The 18,914-nt window shown below is 39.8% G+C and overlaps 1 protein-coding gene across 4 annotated transcripts in view; it reads right to left on the bottom strand.

Moving 5' to 3' along the window:
• LOC311272887 (zeta-sarcoglycan-like) overlaps positions 1 to 18,914 on the bottom strand; it is a 335,957-nt gene that overhangs the window by 154,438 nt on the left and 162,605 nt on the right. The window contains exon 1 of one of the 4 annotated variants that reach the window (XM_084379629.1): positions 17,622 to 17,671. The exons of the other annotated variants lie outside the window; for them this stretch is intronic. The gene's annotated coding sequence lies outside the window, so the exon portion shown is untranslated. Of the gene's footprint in view, positions 1 to 17,621; positions 17,672 to 18,914 lie in introns of those variants that run through there. 4 annotated transcript variants of the gene reach the window in all.

Below are 18,914 nucleotides of genomic sequence, written 5' to 3'. Positions count from 1 at the left end.
TGATACTGTAATAGATCTGTAGCAGATGGAAAAGTTCAGCTCATGACCCAGGGGTGGGAATCACAAAATAACTCACAATATCATACTATCACAGAATGCTGCCCATGATAACGGTGGTATCATGATACAGCTGTTCTGTTAATCTACTTCTACTTTACATTGCAAACATCTATGATACATTGTGATGTCTGGTAGTCAGATAGTCAAGGGAATCTGTTTGGTCCGCCTCCATGTTTTAATAGAAATATTGATATTTGTCAATATTTGATAAGTGTGTCAATAACTTAAAGCAAGAGGAAGCAATGTGATATATTGCCGTATCAATATCTTGTCCTAACCCTGTTATGATGCGTGCTGGTGTACTTGGGGTGGTATTGCAGCCTTTGTACCTTCAAGAGGACAACCATTCCTACACTGAATCCTCCATTTTCAATATAATACTATCCTAACACTACAGTGATACTTATCCAGTACTAAACGATTTATACAAGAGACAACATCAAAATCAAAAAACAACTTCAAAACAACAGATAAATGTGCACAAAAACAGGAAAAAATATATTTAAAGATCATTAAATAACTATCACAAAAACAGTATCAGTAGTTGCAAATGATGTAAATTGGAGACCTACGTGTTTTGCTAACCACTAAAACAACATATTTATAGATGAAAATATTATTGCATTGTTAAAAAAAAAAAAAAAAAAACACAATATCCAACATCTGGAAATAGCAGATAATAATGATCTTATCTGTTTACTTGGTTATGGTCAGAGTGATACTGCATTCATGTTTAAAGAAAACCAAGTTGACTGTGGGTCAGAGGCAGGATAGGTCCCTTGGTCTCCTTCTCCCCCATGATATTAGTTCCACACTTTGGCACCACACTAAAACTTTGTTCTAAGCTGTTCAAACAAACAAGCTGCACTGTGGTTGTTCTGAAGACGTCAGTCTCCTTTATCAGTGTGTTATCTGCTTCATGTGATGCAGCTGTTTGTTGTAGCTCTCCTTTGGTGTTAAAGTGGCTGCTTTCTACTACCGTCTCTATTTATAGAGGCTCCGGAGTGAAAAGTTGTTCTCATTTGTCTCTGTCTGGATTTATCTCCATCCAATGATGTCTTTCGTTTTTTTCTGGACCCATGAGACTAATTAGTGTATGATGGAAATGGAGAGGGAAAATGAGAGAGAGGCCATGTGAAGAGCGATACAGTATAAAGAGAGGGAAGAAAAGAGGTGAAGCAAAGGAAAAATAGAGATGCTGATGTTGTTTGATTGGCAGGTTCACTGAACACACTGGTCCCCAGCCTGGTCAGTAGGAAACTTTCCCCACTATGGACCAGCTGTCATCTCATGGAGATATCCAGTCACATCCTACCTTTAAGAATATCTGCCTCAGCGGGTAAAGGATAAACATTCATTAAACTGCTTGGTTACAAATTGATGGTTGAAAGCTGTTATCTTTTGCCACTTCTCAACAGCATATCGACTATCAGAGGAAAAAGTTTAGCAACAACACAGTAGAGCGGCGTTTTAGATTCAATTCATTACACAGCTAGGCAAGAAAATAGCAATCCTGCCTGGCAAATCTATGCGAGTTTGAGATATGATGTTCCAAAAATCAAAGCTAAGGTACCCACTAACTCATCATTTTATTCAAAAGTACACTTTTCTCTTAAATATTTGAAAAGATAGAAATGACTTTTTATCGGCCAGGCTGACAAAATAATGATATCATTACACCTACAGCCTCACAATCTCAGTTTATACAGTCTGTTCTGGTGTATCTGCTGTCACCTGCCTGTAAATTACTAACCAATGACAGTTTTGTAATGCTAGCAGGAACAAAGTGAGACTGATGGCTGGACTCAGCAGCTGCACTACCTGGATGGGCTGTGGCTATGTATTCTACTTTAGCAGGCTTGACACTCATAATGCTTGTCTCTTGTTCATTTGTGTCTGGTAAAGACTCTGTGGCTTTCTCACACACTCAAGGAGGCCTATTCATCATGACATGCTATGACATTTCTACTTCTTCTCTTGAGCATTCATAAGAATATTTTTCTGTGAGTATCTTTTTCTATTTCTGTAACCACACCACAGGAAGAAAGCCGTTGCATGGTGGCGTATTTAAAAAAACCAAAAAAAAACCACTAAAGCGACTGTGTCCCATCTGAAAAGTTGAAGATTGCTTCTGTGAGTGTTAATTTGTAGCAGTTGTTTTTAACAGTCCCAGAGATAAATGCTGCATAAAATAGCTGCCGCTGGTTAAAAGCAGTATTTCAGCACCATGGACAGCTCCACTGTGTACCAGTGCTGAACAAGGAGCTCTCCATAGTGCTGAAGCAGCATCTGCTGTTCTAATATTGTGAGGATCTGGTTGTTAACACCTTCCTGAACAATCACAAATGGACAGACCTGTGCAACATAACTTGTTTATATGTGTCTTTACCACTCAGGGCTGTATTGCCTTTAGACCTATGTTGTATAGCATCTATGTTGTTAACCATGATCACAGCTCTATTATAGATACTGACGGCTTCTCTAAATCTCTCTCCTGTCTCCCTCTAGTTGTCTGCCTTCCAGGAGTGCCAGCATGAAGAGGGCAGTCGACTGAGTTGGCTGGCTACACCTGCTACACACACTTATCACACACTCAACCATGCATGAGCTGCACCAGTGATACCCAAAATTCTTATAATTCATTGGTGTTATGTTTAGTTTAGTGAGTACTTGTCGTCTCCTTTCAGTTATGTGTGGACCCTCTAGTTTGTGCCAGGTTTGCAACAAATGGGCAATCCTCTTGGATCTGACCCAGGGACCTCTCTCATTACAAACTTGGCTAAAACACTATAACAGATAGTCCAAACATAATTGAAAGGGAAAAATTAAAAATGAAAAACATGCACAGTTGAGTAAAGTGTGTGTGGGGGTCAAAGTAAAAGAAACTAACCTAAAAACCAAACTAGTCTAAGGTGTAGGCCATGTGGGAGGCTGCTGTGAGCAGACCTAGGGAATCAGCCCTTTTATAACTTTTGGCCACACCTTCTCTAGGTGTAGTCAACCGCCCGTGATGGTGCTCTTCATGCGGGTACTCCTAGAAGACAGACAACTAAAGAGAGCCAGGACATAGTGTTACAGAGGCTGCAACAATATGCAAAACACACATAGAAACGAAACAACACATACTGTTGTATCGGCACAGTATCCACAGAGTGTCATATATGTTCATACACATGCAGGGCAGTGTGACTCTGTAACATAATAGAACATTATGAGTTTGCTTGTCATTATTTGTGGGTAAGATCTGCAAAAGTAACACTGCCGTTCGCTGCTGCCTCAAACAGATGTAGAACAGTCCTGGGGTTAGCATTTCTCTCTCTTTCTGTTTCTCCCTCTGTCATTATGTTTGTTCGTCTCCCTCGCCTTGATTTCTCTTTCAGCCCCATTCTTGTTCCTCCAATATCGTTGACTTCTTTTTCTCAGCCTCCCTCCCTCCCTTTCCCTCTATCTGGCATGCTGCCTCCCGCTGAGTCAGTATCTGTCAATCAAAAAAGCGCCACTGCTAAACAGCGCCAACAACAACAACAGGCTTAAGCTCGGGTTTTTCCTCCTCCTGAAGAGATAGATGGAAGGAGTCATGGGAAGAGAGTTTGCCTTTTACTCCTCTTTGAAACTCCCAACAAAAGCTGATGAGTGAGTGTGCCGTTTCTGTATGGTGTGTCGGGAGATACCACATTGAATTAGACAACATAAAGCTGGAGGTTCTTACATGCTACACAAGTGAGTGTCAGTTGTGTATATTATTTTTTAAAATTGTATTTTTTTATATAATTCAATTGTTCATAGCTTCACAATTAAAAATGCTGGATTTATTAAACAATCGGAAGTGTGCATGTTCATGTTTCACTGATTATGTGATTAGTCACAATTACTGTAAATTGGAAAATAGGAAGCATTAACGTCATTATCACTGTGAGACCTCAGTTATCACTGATTAGCATAATTGTACCTCGTATTAAAGGCCATAACATTCAATATCATGATGCTAAAGACAAGGAACAGCTTTGAAGGAACCAAAATAACAACCAAACATACATTAATACATACATAAATCTCTTGAATGTTGAGGCATGCCACCATTTCTGCTGTTACTCATTCAAGACATGTAACCTGCTTGGCAGTTTCCTTGAGAAATCCTCAAAATACAGGCCTTTTTATCTAAGTTATGCAACCAAAAACATGTCAACTCATATCTCCACTGTCACACACAGTCAACTTTTGTATTGAAAAGCCAATTACAAATCATTTGGCGCATAGAAGAAGTCTCCGTTCCGCTAAATCACTGTATAAATAAAGCTGGTGATGTGGTGACAGTGTTTCAACGTCATCCTTGAGTTACAGTTTGGGAACACGATGATTGGCAGAAAGTGAGAGCGAGGACAGAAGTTGTAGTGAGGATTTGTGTGTGAGGTTTGTTACAGTAGTGAAGATAAGCGCTGTGACTTTGAGAAAAGGACGAGAAAATAAGTGTTTCTCTCTCCCACTGTTTTATTTCTTAGGGGGTAGAACAATGGTATAGTCGGCTGCGTGTGTGTGTTTACTTGTGTGTTTGAGATAGTGACACTTAGGAGGGGGAACTACAGGGAGGAAGCACGAGGAGAGGGGGACACAGACAATTTCCAAGGGCAGGCACGCTGTGAGAGATGTGATGGACGCCTGATGTAAGTGCGTCACATGCTTGTGAGTGTGTGTGTGTGTGTGCAAGTGTGAGTAAATCTTAACTCGTGACAGAATCAGCACACAGGCTTTATGACCCTGCTCAGTGAGCTGGCCTCCTCCATCATCACCACCACCCCCCAGCACACACTCACACACGCACACACAATGTATGTGCCTCATTTTCCCCCTAGCTTCATGCCTTCTCTCTTTCACTGTAAGTTTGAAGTAAATTCATGTGTGCTGTTAACTTCACTATGTCCTTATTTTTAATACCAAAACAGAACATAAATAGTGGCTATTTTTTCTGAGTATTCAGTCATGTCTTCATGTATTCACTACACTATACAAGTTTTCCAAAATATTACTTAACACTGACAGTTAAAAGAAGTATCTAGGCATCCTGGTGACACTGGTAGTGGTTAAGAAAATCATATAAATGCAATGTCCCAGTTTGTGAACCTCAGTTTTATGTATAGACTTCTCCCTCAACCAAAGTAGTCTTACAAAAAATTAAATAAAAAAAATAAAGCACAATGGGAAATGCCTGCATATGTTAAAAATTTGCAGCTGCATGCTACAAATGATTAGTCACCAAGAAACAAACAAACACTCCGGACATCACCGCACATGCCATGCCACATTACCCTAGATGTTTTTTTCTATTATGATTATTATTATTTTTTTGTCTGCTACTTCATTTCATTGTCTTCATGTGCTTTAATTGATTTCTGCCCCAAACTCATCTAATTATCCTCATGTTTCATCTGAGCCCCCTCTAAAGAGTTTAAAGAAATAAACCCACTAAAAGCCAAGTTGGTGAGAAATAAGCTCAATACGACGCCGGGCTGTTGACACTAAAATCTACACAAAAGGTTTAAAATGTTCATACTGACCAAAGGCACATTTAAAGTCAATGCAAAATGTGAGTGGATCAATTGTAGGCTAGAGTCACTGAGCACACATATCAGTCACTACAGTGTATGCTTGAGTAAAAGCAGGAAGCATCCTCCATCCAACCTTTTAGTCCTACTTTATCTTTGTCTTTAGCATTACCTACAGCTCTCACACTCACTGCCCCCACCCCCTCCTCCATCCTCCTATCTCTGTTGCCATCACTCACTATCCTTACATTTCTTTCTGACTTCCATCCTAATTGAGTTGTGCGTTGTCAGTCCAGCAGCCACTCTCAAAGCTCCCTTTCATGGCTTTGACCAAAGAGTGTATGTGTGAGTGATGTGTGTGATGTATGTCCAGCAGTCACTCATGTCCAAGTCCCCCTATGGAGCACTCATATATCAGCCTCCAAGCCCTGCACAATATAATTGAATGAGCAGAGAGACTGGCTGACAAAGTGAGGGTTGAAAGAAAGAGAAAAGTGCTGGGAGATACTGAAATTAGTAGCACAGGGACACATTCAATTGACTGTATGTGATTAAAAGTATTTACACCTCCCACTCTTATTTCTTTATCTTTCTGTCATTGTAACCTTTAATATTCCACTAAAAAGTGCCCTGTACTCTCTGAAATGATTTGCTTTAGCTTTGCTGTCCTTGATCTACTCTTCAAAACACTCTGAACTCCTCATATCCCAGAAGTGAAATATCGCATACTTTTTCTCATTTTCTTTTTTCGACCCAATGTCACTCTTTTTTTGAGACTTCATCTCCTTTTCTATCTTCTGTACTTACAGATAAACACAGTGAATATGACATAAGTTTGGCGCTTGTCTCAGTCGCTTAAGTCACCTTGTCCTTTTTTTTGCTTTTTCAGAGAAAATCCTTCAAACATACAGTATGAACTTCAACTTCTGTCTAACTCATTTAACCTTTAGAATGATCTGTATGATTTAAAGGTGTAACATATATGAAATGGCAAGAATTTGATACAAAACTACTGTATGAGGGGCAGCTTAACTGCTGCTCATTATACTCTTTGCTGTAGCAACTAGCTGCTGTTAGGAAGTAGCTCAGTTAGCCGTGGAGCTAAGTGGCCATACTAGCTGACGGGAGTGCCTGTTCAGCAATCTCAGATCACATGAGAGTAACTGCAGTCAAAGGCGTTCAGCTCTTTGTAAGAATAAATACTGTTAAAAATAGTTCCTTTCTTGACATTTTGTGAGTTTATTTTGCTAACTTAGTAGCCTCATTTGTGGATTCATCGCTTTTACATCTCCCAGCTGAAACTACAGAGGCTATCTGACTGTAGCCTGTAGAGGTACAAAGCGAGTTACAAGACAGGACGGACTGGGGCTAGCTGACTAGCATGCTAGCTTCAGCAGACATTTCTGCAGCACAGTACATAGAGCTCTTTGACATAAAGTCAACACTGTTGTTTCTTTACACTTCGTTGATAATGATAGTTAATTTCTTTAAAATGTTTTAAATTAAAACACATTGCCTCTTTAACCCTGTACATTTGTAGTACACATCTAGTGCTGCCCTCATTTTGTTGGTGCTTATTCACACTTTGTTGATTCACTTTGCCTGTAATGACTCCAAGTCCTTGAACTTGCTGTTAACATTGATTTGCCTTTTAGAAGGGTCTTTCTCTCTCCCTTGCCAACCTGCAGGAATCTTATTTAAGTTTCAACGTTATTCGTCAGATTTTAATGCCAGTTCATATAAAATTCATGACTAGTTCACCTTCAAAATTAGCCTCAAAACAAGCGCAGCGTTAAGTTATGCTTTCCAAATAAATATGTTTGCTTTTAGCAGAGTAATGTACCAAACAAAATCAAAATACTAAACCTAGTACTAAAATGCAACATTTAACTCCACATAAAAAGTGCGAACTTGCAGCAGAGTCTCTCCCTTATTAAATCTCAACCACATGGACCTATCAGCAGTCTACTTCTGAAAAACAGATTTTAATGTTGTAATTCTTTATTGATATGTAAATATAAATCATCAACCTTTGAGCAAAAGCCAATCAAATATGAGTGTAAATGCATATGTATTTAAATACATATCTTTTAGAGTGTCCGTGTTGTTGTGTTGTTACTCTCTCCACATCTTTCATTTCCATTTCCCATCTGCTCAGTTGGTGTTGTGAAGCTGAAAAACTGCCAAATCTTCAATGTAATCTTTCTTCCTTTCTTTGTTTATTTGTTTGTTTGCTGTTGTCAATAAGGAGAACAAACCGTTTTGCTGCGGTACGTGCTTGTGTGAAGCTTTGAGGATGTGTTTCATTGTGTTTTGGGTTTTTCCCGACAACATGTGTTTACACAGTGTGCCTGACACACTATACAGTCTCCTTCAAGGACACCCTGGCTGTATTGGCTTTCAGCCAGTTTGACTTAAAGCTTTTTGCACTGGATCCTGTATACCGACAGTGCATGGGAATAGTACATCAGGTTGGAAGGACATGGACGTTAAATGCACACACACACACACACACACACACTGATGAATGGCATTGCTGAAAACTGATGCACTCATTACATGGGTTGCTAGTGTGTGCGTGTCAGCAAAGCAGTCAGAGCTGAGTTGCTAGTTTAAAAGCTGACGTGGGGCTATGGCCAGATGGACGGAAATAAATTAGCTAAAACAGAGGTCAGGAGAAACCAAGTGTGGAGAGAGGCTCGTTTACTGTGCTATCACCTTCAAATCTAAAGTTTTAGACAGACAAACATAAAAAGACACACACCTGACTAAATCAAATGCTCCAGAAGTAATTTCATTTAAAGCAACATTAAATGTTGAGATCACGGATCGTCTGATGGATACTGTAGATCGGTATCTTCTATATCAATATTTTGTGTTATATAGGAACAAAGGGCTACAGAGAGCAAAGAACTGAACTTGTATACTGTACTGTATACAGTATAGATCTGGCAAAGCTGAAAAAACAAAGAACTCATTAACTCAATTTAATGGATATAGCTAAGCCAGATTTATGTAAGATGCACATCCACTTTGCAGCTTTATGCATCTGCTACTCAGTAATTAGCTGTGCTGACTCTCATCAGCAGCTGCCCTTAAATAGGAAAATATTACACTGTTAAGATTTAAAATTAATCACTTATCACTTAGCTTCAAGGCTGCAATAACTTTGAACAATGCCATTGCTTACTGTAGTAAAAGCTGCAACAACTGTTTTCACAATCCATTAATCTGACAATTATTTGTTCACTTTATCCAAACAATGTTTGTCTATAAAAGATCAGAAACCATCCATCAGTTTCACAGTGCCTAAGTTGATGTCATTAAATGTTTAGCTTGCCAGGCCAACAATTAAAAACCCAAAGACACTCAGTTTACATTGATGTTAAGACAACAAAAATTAATGTATTAAAACTGTTGCTCATAATGAGAGCACACTTTGACTTATCTGAGCTGGTATGATGAGCAATTAGCTTGAAGCACCAGGCCCAATAATTGACACAGAAATTAATTAGTTTTGATATGAAACTATCAAATATCAGAACTTCACCTAAGCTGAAGAAGATATTCCCAAACACACACACTCAAAACACACACACACACACACACACACACACACACACACACACCTGTATTTACAACAAACAGATGCTTCTTTCCCAGCATGCAGCATTGACCTGTACCTGCTGTTACCCTGGTGATATGATTTATTAATTAGTCCGCTGTTTGATTGGCTTGATAAAGGACAAATCTAATGAGGCACTTTCAGAAAAGATAGGTGGAAGTGATCCATCACTGACGCCAATCATAGCTTTCACAAACACGCATAGAAAATGGTACTCATGTGTGCCTGCAGACATGAACACACACATGCACGCAAAGTCACACGTGCAACGGTGAGTTAAAATTCCCGTCCAACAGTGTTGACCCTGAACATGGCCAAGGTGTTCCTGTTTCAGCTGTGGGGTCACAGCTGGTGCCCCAGGTGTGTATCTACAACATGATCTGGCCCCAGCCAGGGCAACAGTTTAGAAATTATTAAACAGCAATGCCTGGCTGAGGAAGACAGTGACCTGCACTGTAGCATAAACAATGAGACCCATTCATGAAGAACTTTGCAAAAAAAATACTTTCTTTTAAGCATTGCAGCCTGATTCTCTGTAGTTTTGAGATTTCAATGAAAGAGATGCTTTCCCAAGTCACAGCTGCAGTGATTGGAAAAACTGCAATCTGTGTTTACAGCTTTGAGAAAATTGATAGTTCAGATAATCCAGTCGGTTTTTGAATGGTTGTTTTGCTTAAAAAGTAAAGTAGGGTACTCTACTTAACCAATAAGGGAACACTTTAGTCTATCAAAAAAATTTAAATCTACAAATTTTTGAACTATGGTTCTCACACCGTCAACCTGCAGTGAGAATTGTCGATTGGATTGACATTGTGACCTTTTATGCATCAAAAAGTGTTTTTGCTGTTGTTCCTTTATAAATAGAATGTTAATGTGTGTAGTGGAGTGTTTTAAATGGTCATGCCTGCCTGATGGCATCTGTCCTGCATGAATTAACTGAATTCTGTTCAAAACTGTTCTGCTGCACTGGAAGCGATTCATTTTACTCCACATTTGCAATTTTAAATATTAAAATCAGGAATACTATGATCCCACGAGTGTCACTTGAAAGTGCTCAAAAATACATAATCAGCTCATTTCATTTTAGCAAAAGCTGGAACAGGTCCACTCATAATAAGATCATAGAAAGTAAGTCAGTATTAAGTAAAAATAATAATAATGATAATAATGATTTATCAATATTGTTTTCTGGATTTGTACACTGACATAATAAGAAACAAAACTGAATAAATGCAGAGATTGCCGATGATAAATCTTCAGCTTTTTTGGGGAGATTTCTATTTCATTTAAGTGTTTGAATACAGAGTTTCAGGTCAATAAGGGTCAATGATGACTTTCAAACCACCTTACATTCCCCCTCATTCTCCCTCATGGCCCTTTCTACTTGCCTCTTTATAGTCTATCCACTTCTCCCTCTTTGACATCACCAAACAGCAAAAAAATAAAACAAACTCCATTCCTCATTCCACTTTCTCTTACTTCTTCCTCACATACATAGAAAAAGACATTCTCTCTGCCTCACACACATGCATAATACATATAGATACATACACACACACAGTGGTATATAGATACACAAGCGTACAAAGTGAATCCCTGCACTGTCCTTTGAGTATCAAAAAGCCTGGGAAAAATGCTGATTTCAGCGAATGGCTGTTGAATCTTAATGTTTTGGGGGCTTTCTTCTCTCTTCTCCAGCGGCCAGAGAGACATGTTGGGATTTGACAAAAATAAAAATAAAAACCAACCCATGACATGGTTTTGTTCTCTCTCAGCCTCCCACTGAGAATATGTGGTTTGTGAGTGTGAATACGTTCTTTGTGCCAGCCATTGACCCGCCACACAAGCTCAGTGTTATATGTGAGGGGGTATGTGTACATGTGTGTGTATGTGAATTTTGGATGCATGTTTGTACACGTGCATCTCTCCTTGTATGTGTGTAAACTGCGGGGGGGGTGTGTGTGTGAGCGTCATGTCTTGTCAGTTCTTTTAATCAAACTGGTCCCCAACTGAGAGGAGAAACTGAGGAGGAGGAAGAGAGATGACGAGAACAGTGGAGGATAAATGAAAGGGCAGAAAGGAAACAGATACAAGGAGGAAAGAAAAGGAGGAAGACAGGGAAGAGGGCAAAAGGAAGCTGTGACATGCTGGAAAGTGACAGATAGACAAAGGGTAAAGAAAGGGAGAAGGCAAGTGGCAGGTAGAGGATGAACTGAAAGAGAGGAGAGGAGATTTTCAAGTTAAAACAAAATGGGGAGAAGACAAAAAACAAGATTGAGGATTGGAAAACAGACTGAGGGATGAAAGATGAGTACAAACTTCAGCTCTGCTCCAGCACTGTCAGGGCAGAAACTGTGCATGTGTGTGCGTGTGTATATGTGTGTGTGTGCGTGACTGCCATGTGATCTAAGGTCTTCAGTGTCACTACACTGCCTGTGCTGTGATAGCAACCCATTCATCATCTGAGCATCTGGTGCCCTTGCAACAACACACACACATGCACACACGCACACAATCACGCATGCACGCACAGGCACACACACAAACATCAAGTACATCCTGAATTTGTTATATTTGCCTCTTTCGTGCCCTCCCTGCAACCTTTTTCTTGATCTTTGGTTTTTTTGTGTTTTTCTCTTTTTTCTCTTCTCTTCTTGTCTTTTCTTTTATTCTCTAATTTTTGATGCTGTCCACTCTTCTACTACATCAAGCTCAATCTGTCCAAAATTGCCCTTTGAGCCTTCCTTTTCATCTCGACTGCCTGCCTCTCTCCTTCTCTTCATCAATAATCTTAATAATCTTGCATTACCAGATAAATACATTCACACACCCTGACACAGATGCACAAACACCTACAATAACAATGTAAACGTTGCACATTGGAAAAAAACATTCAGCACATTTGTTAAGCTGATGGGAAATTAAATATGTTTTGTTGAGAAACATGGAATGTAAACATTACTTCATTGTTAGCAACACTACTCAGCCTGATTAAAGATGTTACTGAGCAGAAGGAAGAAGAAGGAAATATGTTCAGAATATTCAAATACAGCTTTGACCCTGATTTGAGTGGGGATTACAAATTCCTTCTCGATAAGAGAAATGTCCTACGATGACAGTGAGCTTGGCTCAAACAAAAAGGAAGGTCGTGGACACTATTTGATTGAGTAAGATTGCTAAACCGCAAGTGAGCACGATGCCATAAGTCCACACTGTTACAGACCACTAACATCAATATGTTCCCAACTGAACAGGGGACTAACCGACACATGCACCAATCTATGAATGAACCGATGTGAGAGCTGGTGTCCAAGAGGGAGTCATAAGAAGAGAGCAAAAGGAGCCCTGAGTTGGGAGAGCTGTAAAGACATTGACCTCAGTGAATGAGAGGCTGAACTCACTGTAAAGACAAGTTCCACTGGGTTTGTTCTGATACCTCTACGGACAAATCCACTGAAAGTAACAGGATGATAACTAAGTGTCAGCCCTCAGATGATGTAGCCACTTGCAGGAGGGCAAAACTGCATTCAGCCATTAACCACCACGGCCTGATCCTCCTATGGAAAGCATTGTGACGCTTTTTTATGGTTAGCACTAATCTATAGAGCAATACAACTACATGACCAATATATATAATTTTGATTGTGAAATGATCATGTTGCACATGATAACCCATTGTACTGTAGGAATGGACTGCAACACTCCAAATTATATCGAATTGTGAACAGTTTTTTTGTTTTGTTAAATAGGTGTGAAACTCATTTGTCTTATTTAAAGATAAATATTAACACTGCACTAGAAATAAAGCATCTTTGTATTTGCAGACTTGTTAGTGCTAGAATAAATAGGTTTTTAAGGAGATTCTCTCCTGTGTGTAGGTCACTCTAGTGCAGACCAAACACTCATTATACAATTCTTAATAACTCAGAGATCATCACCTTTTAATTAAAATTGTGCCCTTTCAAAACATTTAAGGCGAGTAACACACTGCAGTGAACTGCTGAACCCGATGAAACGACCAAATAAAACATTTCTCATTCCTGCAAAATGTTTCTTCTTGAATTATAAAATGTTTAGGAGATTAATAATTGAAACTCATTGGTCTGTGTGTGATTAAGGATGCAGCAACCCTACAATTTTAAAGACCTTTGAGCACCACCAATCGAAATGGAATAATTACATGCTCCCAATGTGCCACGTGGATGGATATAGCAGCCTCCTGTGTCCTTGTGTTAACCTGGTTTTTTATAGAAATACGTAAATCTATGCACAACTATAACGGTACTCTCAGCTGGAGTATTGGTAACATGGTTTTACCTCATTTTATCAATTCTGATCACCATATCGGGAAATACACTGTTTCACCCACTGATGATGATGCAAGCATACAAACATGGACAGTACTGTTTATCACACCATGATAATTGCATTAAATAGCTAAGTGTTTCAAATTAAGCCAAAAACAATCATCATATAACATCAAATATCTTCATCCAGCAGACTGATGCTATGCTTGGAGTAATGGGTATTACTGCCAGAGTGACTTGACAGTGACAGCAAAAAAAAAAAAAAAGTCTTAAAATTATCAAGCTCTGAAGATTAAGGTCATCGAATATGAATGAAGAGTTTTATGATTCATAGTTAGTTGCACAGAGACACCCACTCCATGTTCTAATGAAAACCGAATTTCACAACTTTAATCACAAATGAAAAATCTAGTAGGTAGGTATGCTACCACATTTTAACTACAACATTAATTAAATGTTATTTATTTATTTTTGAGTTGTAGTGAAAAGAAGAATTTGCTGTGGTTACTTTATGTTTCTTTTGGAGTTGAATTGTGTTTGGATCATGGCAGAAAACACAGAACGCCACAGAAAAAAGACATTCCGAGACATTCCACTTGAGAAGACGTAAGCCGTCTATCTTAAAACCACAGTTTTAAAAAAGACAAAAAAAGACAGAAACCTCTTCAAAGATATATTTAGAAGTGTCCCTTCAGCCGGCAAGCCTCCGAAGGGTTCAGCCTGCTGTACATGTTTGACTGACAGCTGAGCCAGCAGGGGTGTGGAGGTACAACATAAAGAAACTCGCTCCAGTAAGTGTTGTATACAAGACAAGCAACAGACAGTGTCATGTAAGTAGTACTAAAGAAAAGACCACGCCATTCTGCTTTGCATCTGTGTGATCTTGACATTTGCTGGCGAGTTACGTCTTGACTTGCAAACTGACCTGCAACATGAAATCAGTTAGTGCTCTTACCCTCTTACGTCTGTTCAAAGTGCCGTGACACAGGATATGTGTCCGTGCTTACGGTTTTGACTTTTTGTGTGTGGTTGTCTGTCAGACTGTCGGTATGCAAGTAAGCATTGTTAAAACAGTAGCAGTTACAGCTTTAGGCAAAGACAGAGGAAAGGTGTGTATAGGCAAATCTCTCTCTCTCTCTCTCTCTCTATGAAGCTGGATACCTGCGTTGCACCCACATTTACATCAGCACAGACAGGGGGCACAGATCAAAGCAACATTTTCTGCTTTTTGTTTACATATTGGAATTATTTCCCAGCATGCATTGTATCTGGGTTAAACTCCACATTCAGCTTTCCGTCTTCTAGTCGGAATATCAAGGGGACTTGCCATGTGTTTTCTTTTTTTATATTCATCTCAAGATGAGTCACACTGATTTTCTCTGATGAAAAGAATGATGAAGGTTATAAGTTCAGTTCCCTTATAATTTAAGTCAGCAGGGACCCTGGTTATGCCCTCATTTAGTAGTGTTATTGATGTTAAAGTGTCTGACACTGAAAATTACAACTGCTAATGTATGTAATTACTAGGAATAATTGTGAAGTTTGTAGGCTAAATGTAGCATGGCAAGCTCCATGAGATACCTTTACTGAAGGGACAGGTTTACTTAAAGGTTTGTAATATGCATGGCCCAGCAGCCTGCAGCCAAAAGGCTATAATCATCCAAGTTATTGGCTTAATTAACATGGGTAAGATGGCGGTAATGAAAATCATTTTCTCTGCCAGTCCCTGGGATCAGTGAAGTGCCGAACTAATTCTGAAGAGCGTCTGAGCGTGCAAGGCAATACCAAACAGTTTGCATTCATTGTATGAATCCTCATCATCAGTCACTGTCAACAGAGCATCTCTTTCTTGTGATTAAAGTCCTCGATCTGGGATTTCCTTGCGCTGGAAGACAGGACTTCATAATCCCCAATATTAACAAACATGGTCGCATGAAAGAGGTTCTGCTTAAACAATCCGTACATGAGACAGAGCACAAAACAATTTTTTCTTGAGCAGTATATTTAAATGTAACATAATACAAACAACTACTGGGTTGCGTTGCAATATTGTAGATGAGCCGTGCTATGAGACACTTGACTAAACAGAAATACCCTCATTTAAATGATCAAACAAAAGGTTTCTTGGCTGTAAATAACAAAGATAATGTCCAGTCCCACTGCCCAAGTGCCCTGCTCCACATAAACTTTGTAATTAATCAGGCCAAACATGGCGCCATTGTCACGGTTTCTTTCTGCCTGTGAAAAAACACCCTCTCTTTAAACCCACAATGAATTATTAGTTTGGAGGCATAATGGCTATATTCCAAACACAGTGATATGCTGGAGGATGTGTGAGCAGGTTATAGCTGGTCTCTGGTCGGATACAAGCATGGCAGAGGGACGCTGCTTTGAAATGTGTGAGAATATAAAATGAAAGCAGCGAGGGGAAGGGATGAGGGCTGGCTCAGGACAGAGATGTAGAATGCATGGCGCACACACACGCAGAGCAGTCCAATGTTCCAGCTCATTTCAGCACAACATCATCCGACAACAGAGAGGCTTCAGAAGTATCTGGTCTCACACTGGTTTCACAGCCATGGGAAACAAAATCAAAAAGCCAATTTTCTTGCAACTCTGGCCCAAAACACAAACTTTTCTCTCTATGAGGGAGGCAAAGAGGCAGCCAGGCCGTAATCAAAGCAATGACCTCGTACCAGGTCAGCAGAGACATGCACGGTCCATCAGCTCTAATTTGCTCCTAATGTTTTTTTGTGTATGTACACAATTTGGTACACATAATTTTATGGATGCTTTTATCCAAAGAAATTCCATGAGAGCCTATTTTCAGTGAGGGTGGCTCCAGTAGGGACAGCATTTGCACCCCTGGCTGTGTTGTTAAAGCTACAGCATATTGTGTGCAGGGTGAGTCTGCTTACTAACCTTGATAGTGCATACTTTGGACACCTCACTGCACCTGGCATATGTGTGGCTGTTTTATGTCAGCTGCACATCTCTTACTCTTTTCATCCTGGCTAGCCAACAGTCAGTCATCCACTCCCCTATCCCCCAGTATTAGTCTACTTTCTGTACCTTCCTCTCATCTTCCTAGTTCCCTCTCTGCAATTATTTTAATTTCATCAAACCAGTTTATGAAAGTGGCAGCTCAGGATCACCTTACACTAACCTCAGACCCCTTTCGGCAGTTAAAGATAGTCTGTCTGGTCCTGTCCTAGCTTGTTTTTGAGAAGTGGGAGTAGATTGTCCTCAGGGCTGCGTAGTTTCTTGGTTTTGAAGGTCAAATATAGTTTCTGCAACATTGTACAGTCAGGGAACAATTATTCTGTGATATTAGGTTATTGTTCAAAAGCAAAAACATTTTAATGCCAACATCATTGGGAAAGTTAGATGTCACTGCCTGCAAGTGCATCCTCCTGCTGTGACTGCTTCAGTAAACTCACAAACACAATATTTTTGGTGAAAATAAATGTTTTGTATTGAGGCGGCATTTCACTATCACTTATATACCACAGATACAGTATGTTATAGTCTAGTCTATCTGTAAGAGATATGTAGTTAACTGAATTTTGGACTTTCATACAGTAATAACATACAATATCTTTGAAATGCATTTTTCACCCTGATAGACAACACAAAAGCCGCAGACAACAACCCACATTAGCAACCCACAAAGTCTTCTTCTTATCTAACTTACAAAAATGAACACGTCATATCCTGCACCGACCTGACAAACAACTTAAAAAGTACACTGAAGGCTAGCTAATTAGCTGTTCAGCTACAGCACATTAAACAACATGTAAACTTACCTGCAAATGTCACTTAGGTTGTTTGTTAACTGAGTCTATTGTTCTCCACAGTGTTAGAGAAAGGTCTGGCTGTACCAAGTGTCATTCTGGTATAGAGAGGAAAAATGCTCTGCCTTGTTTGTATTTTTTTAAACCAATCACAATCATCTTGGGCAGTGCTAAACCCAGGATGAAGCAACGGTTCCCCTGCAAAGAAATTTTCAGAGGAACTTGTTTTGCATGTGAGGAGGTGAGCCCTGGCACTAAAATGGCTAAAAGAAAAGAAGAGGTAATAGCTGCTTACTTGTTAGGGTTTGTACCCTTAGTGACCAGGTTAGAGTTAGGGTAACTTCAGGGTGTAGGTTGATAGCTTGGAGGTTGTTGTTGTTTCCCCGTAGAGACGGGTAACACGGTAACACACCGATAGCAGAAGGGGAATGCCGACTGAAACTGTGGCCCATTGGCAGGCTTATACCAACAGTCTACATCCAGTGAGTCAGACTATCTACAATACAACACTGACAATCTGGCAGTCTGTCAGCTGGTGTCAGTCATACACAGATTTGCCCCTCCAGGCGGCTAAGACAGAAAGGAAGATTTCTCTCTTTCTCTTTAATAACATTGTCTACAATACATTTAAAATATATGAGTATTAAAAGGATGAATAAATGCATTGAAGAAGAAAAAGTAAAGCTAGGTATTCCAATTTCAGTACTGCTTGGTCCATCCAGTGTTAACATGGACATTGTCACACAAGTATCTGGTGTCCCCAAATTGAAATGTGATATTTGATTTATTTGCCTCCTCTCCCTTTTCAGCCATCCCTCATCTCTTCCTGTCTTTCCATCTCTCATTAGAAAAAAAGACCCAAAGCCTGGCACAGAGGAGAGGAGGTAGGGCTGCAGGGGTCGCAGCTGGTACCCTGGATGAGGACCTGGCACAAGACAAAAAAAGAGCAGAGAAAAGAGGAGATTGAGAAAGAACGGAAAATAGGAGATGGACAGATGGAGGGCAGAATGAAATAGAGGGCTGGAGGGAGGGAGAGAAAGGGATAATGATGATGAGACTTCAGCCGGGCAGAATAGAGCTATTGGATGGATAGAAGTGAAACTGATTGGGCTGAGAGAGTTATGGAGGGTGAAAAGAGGTAGAGAGAAAGAGAGATGGATAAAGGGGATGGGCAGCAGATGGGTACACCCCTGGTACTCTCTGCTGACCACTCGTTTTTCATCAAAGAAGGGTTCTTAGGCACAAAAGAGGCACAGGGATGGACAAAGTAAGGTGGAGGTGGCAGCAGGCAAGAATCTTGCACCTTCCTTTGTTGTTTGTCTCTTTCCCCATTTTGCTGGAACCATTCAGAGAAGTCATCCAAACCTCTGCTTTCCCTCATTCTTTCTTCATTCTCTTTTCTCTAGAGTCCAGTGTTCAGTAAACAATTACCAGCCATTTAAAACAACAGGCTCAAATCGGTCAAAAAAACAGAATGCAATCATTTGAAAATTAACTTTGTTTACCATAAACATAATAAATTAAGTGTTCCCAAGTCCATGTAGTAATCCTTTGTATTATGGTGAACCTCGTCCCATCTGAATTTCGA

This window comes from Pagrus pagrus (assembly GCF_965226575.1).
Source record: "Pagrus pagrus genome assembly, chromosome: 2".
Classification (NCBI taxonomy): domain Eukaryota; kingdom Metazoa; phylum Chordata; class Actinopteri; order Spariformes; family Sparidae; genus Pagrus; species Pagrus pagrus.
The sequence above is the reverse complement of the archived record's forward strand: the minus strand, read 5'-3'. Positions and strand labels throughout refer to the sequence as shown.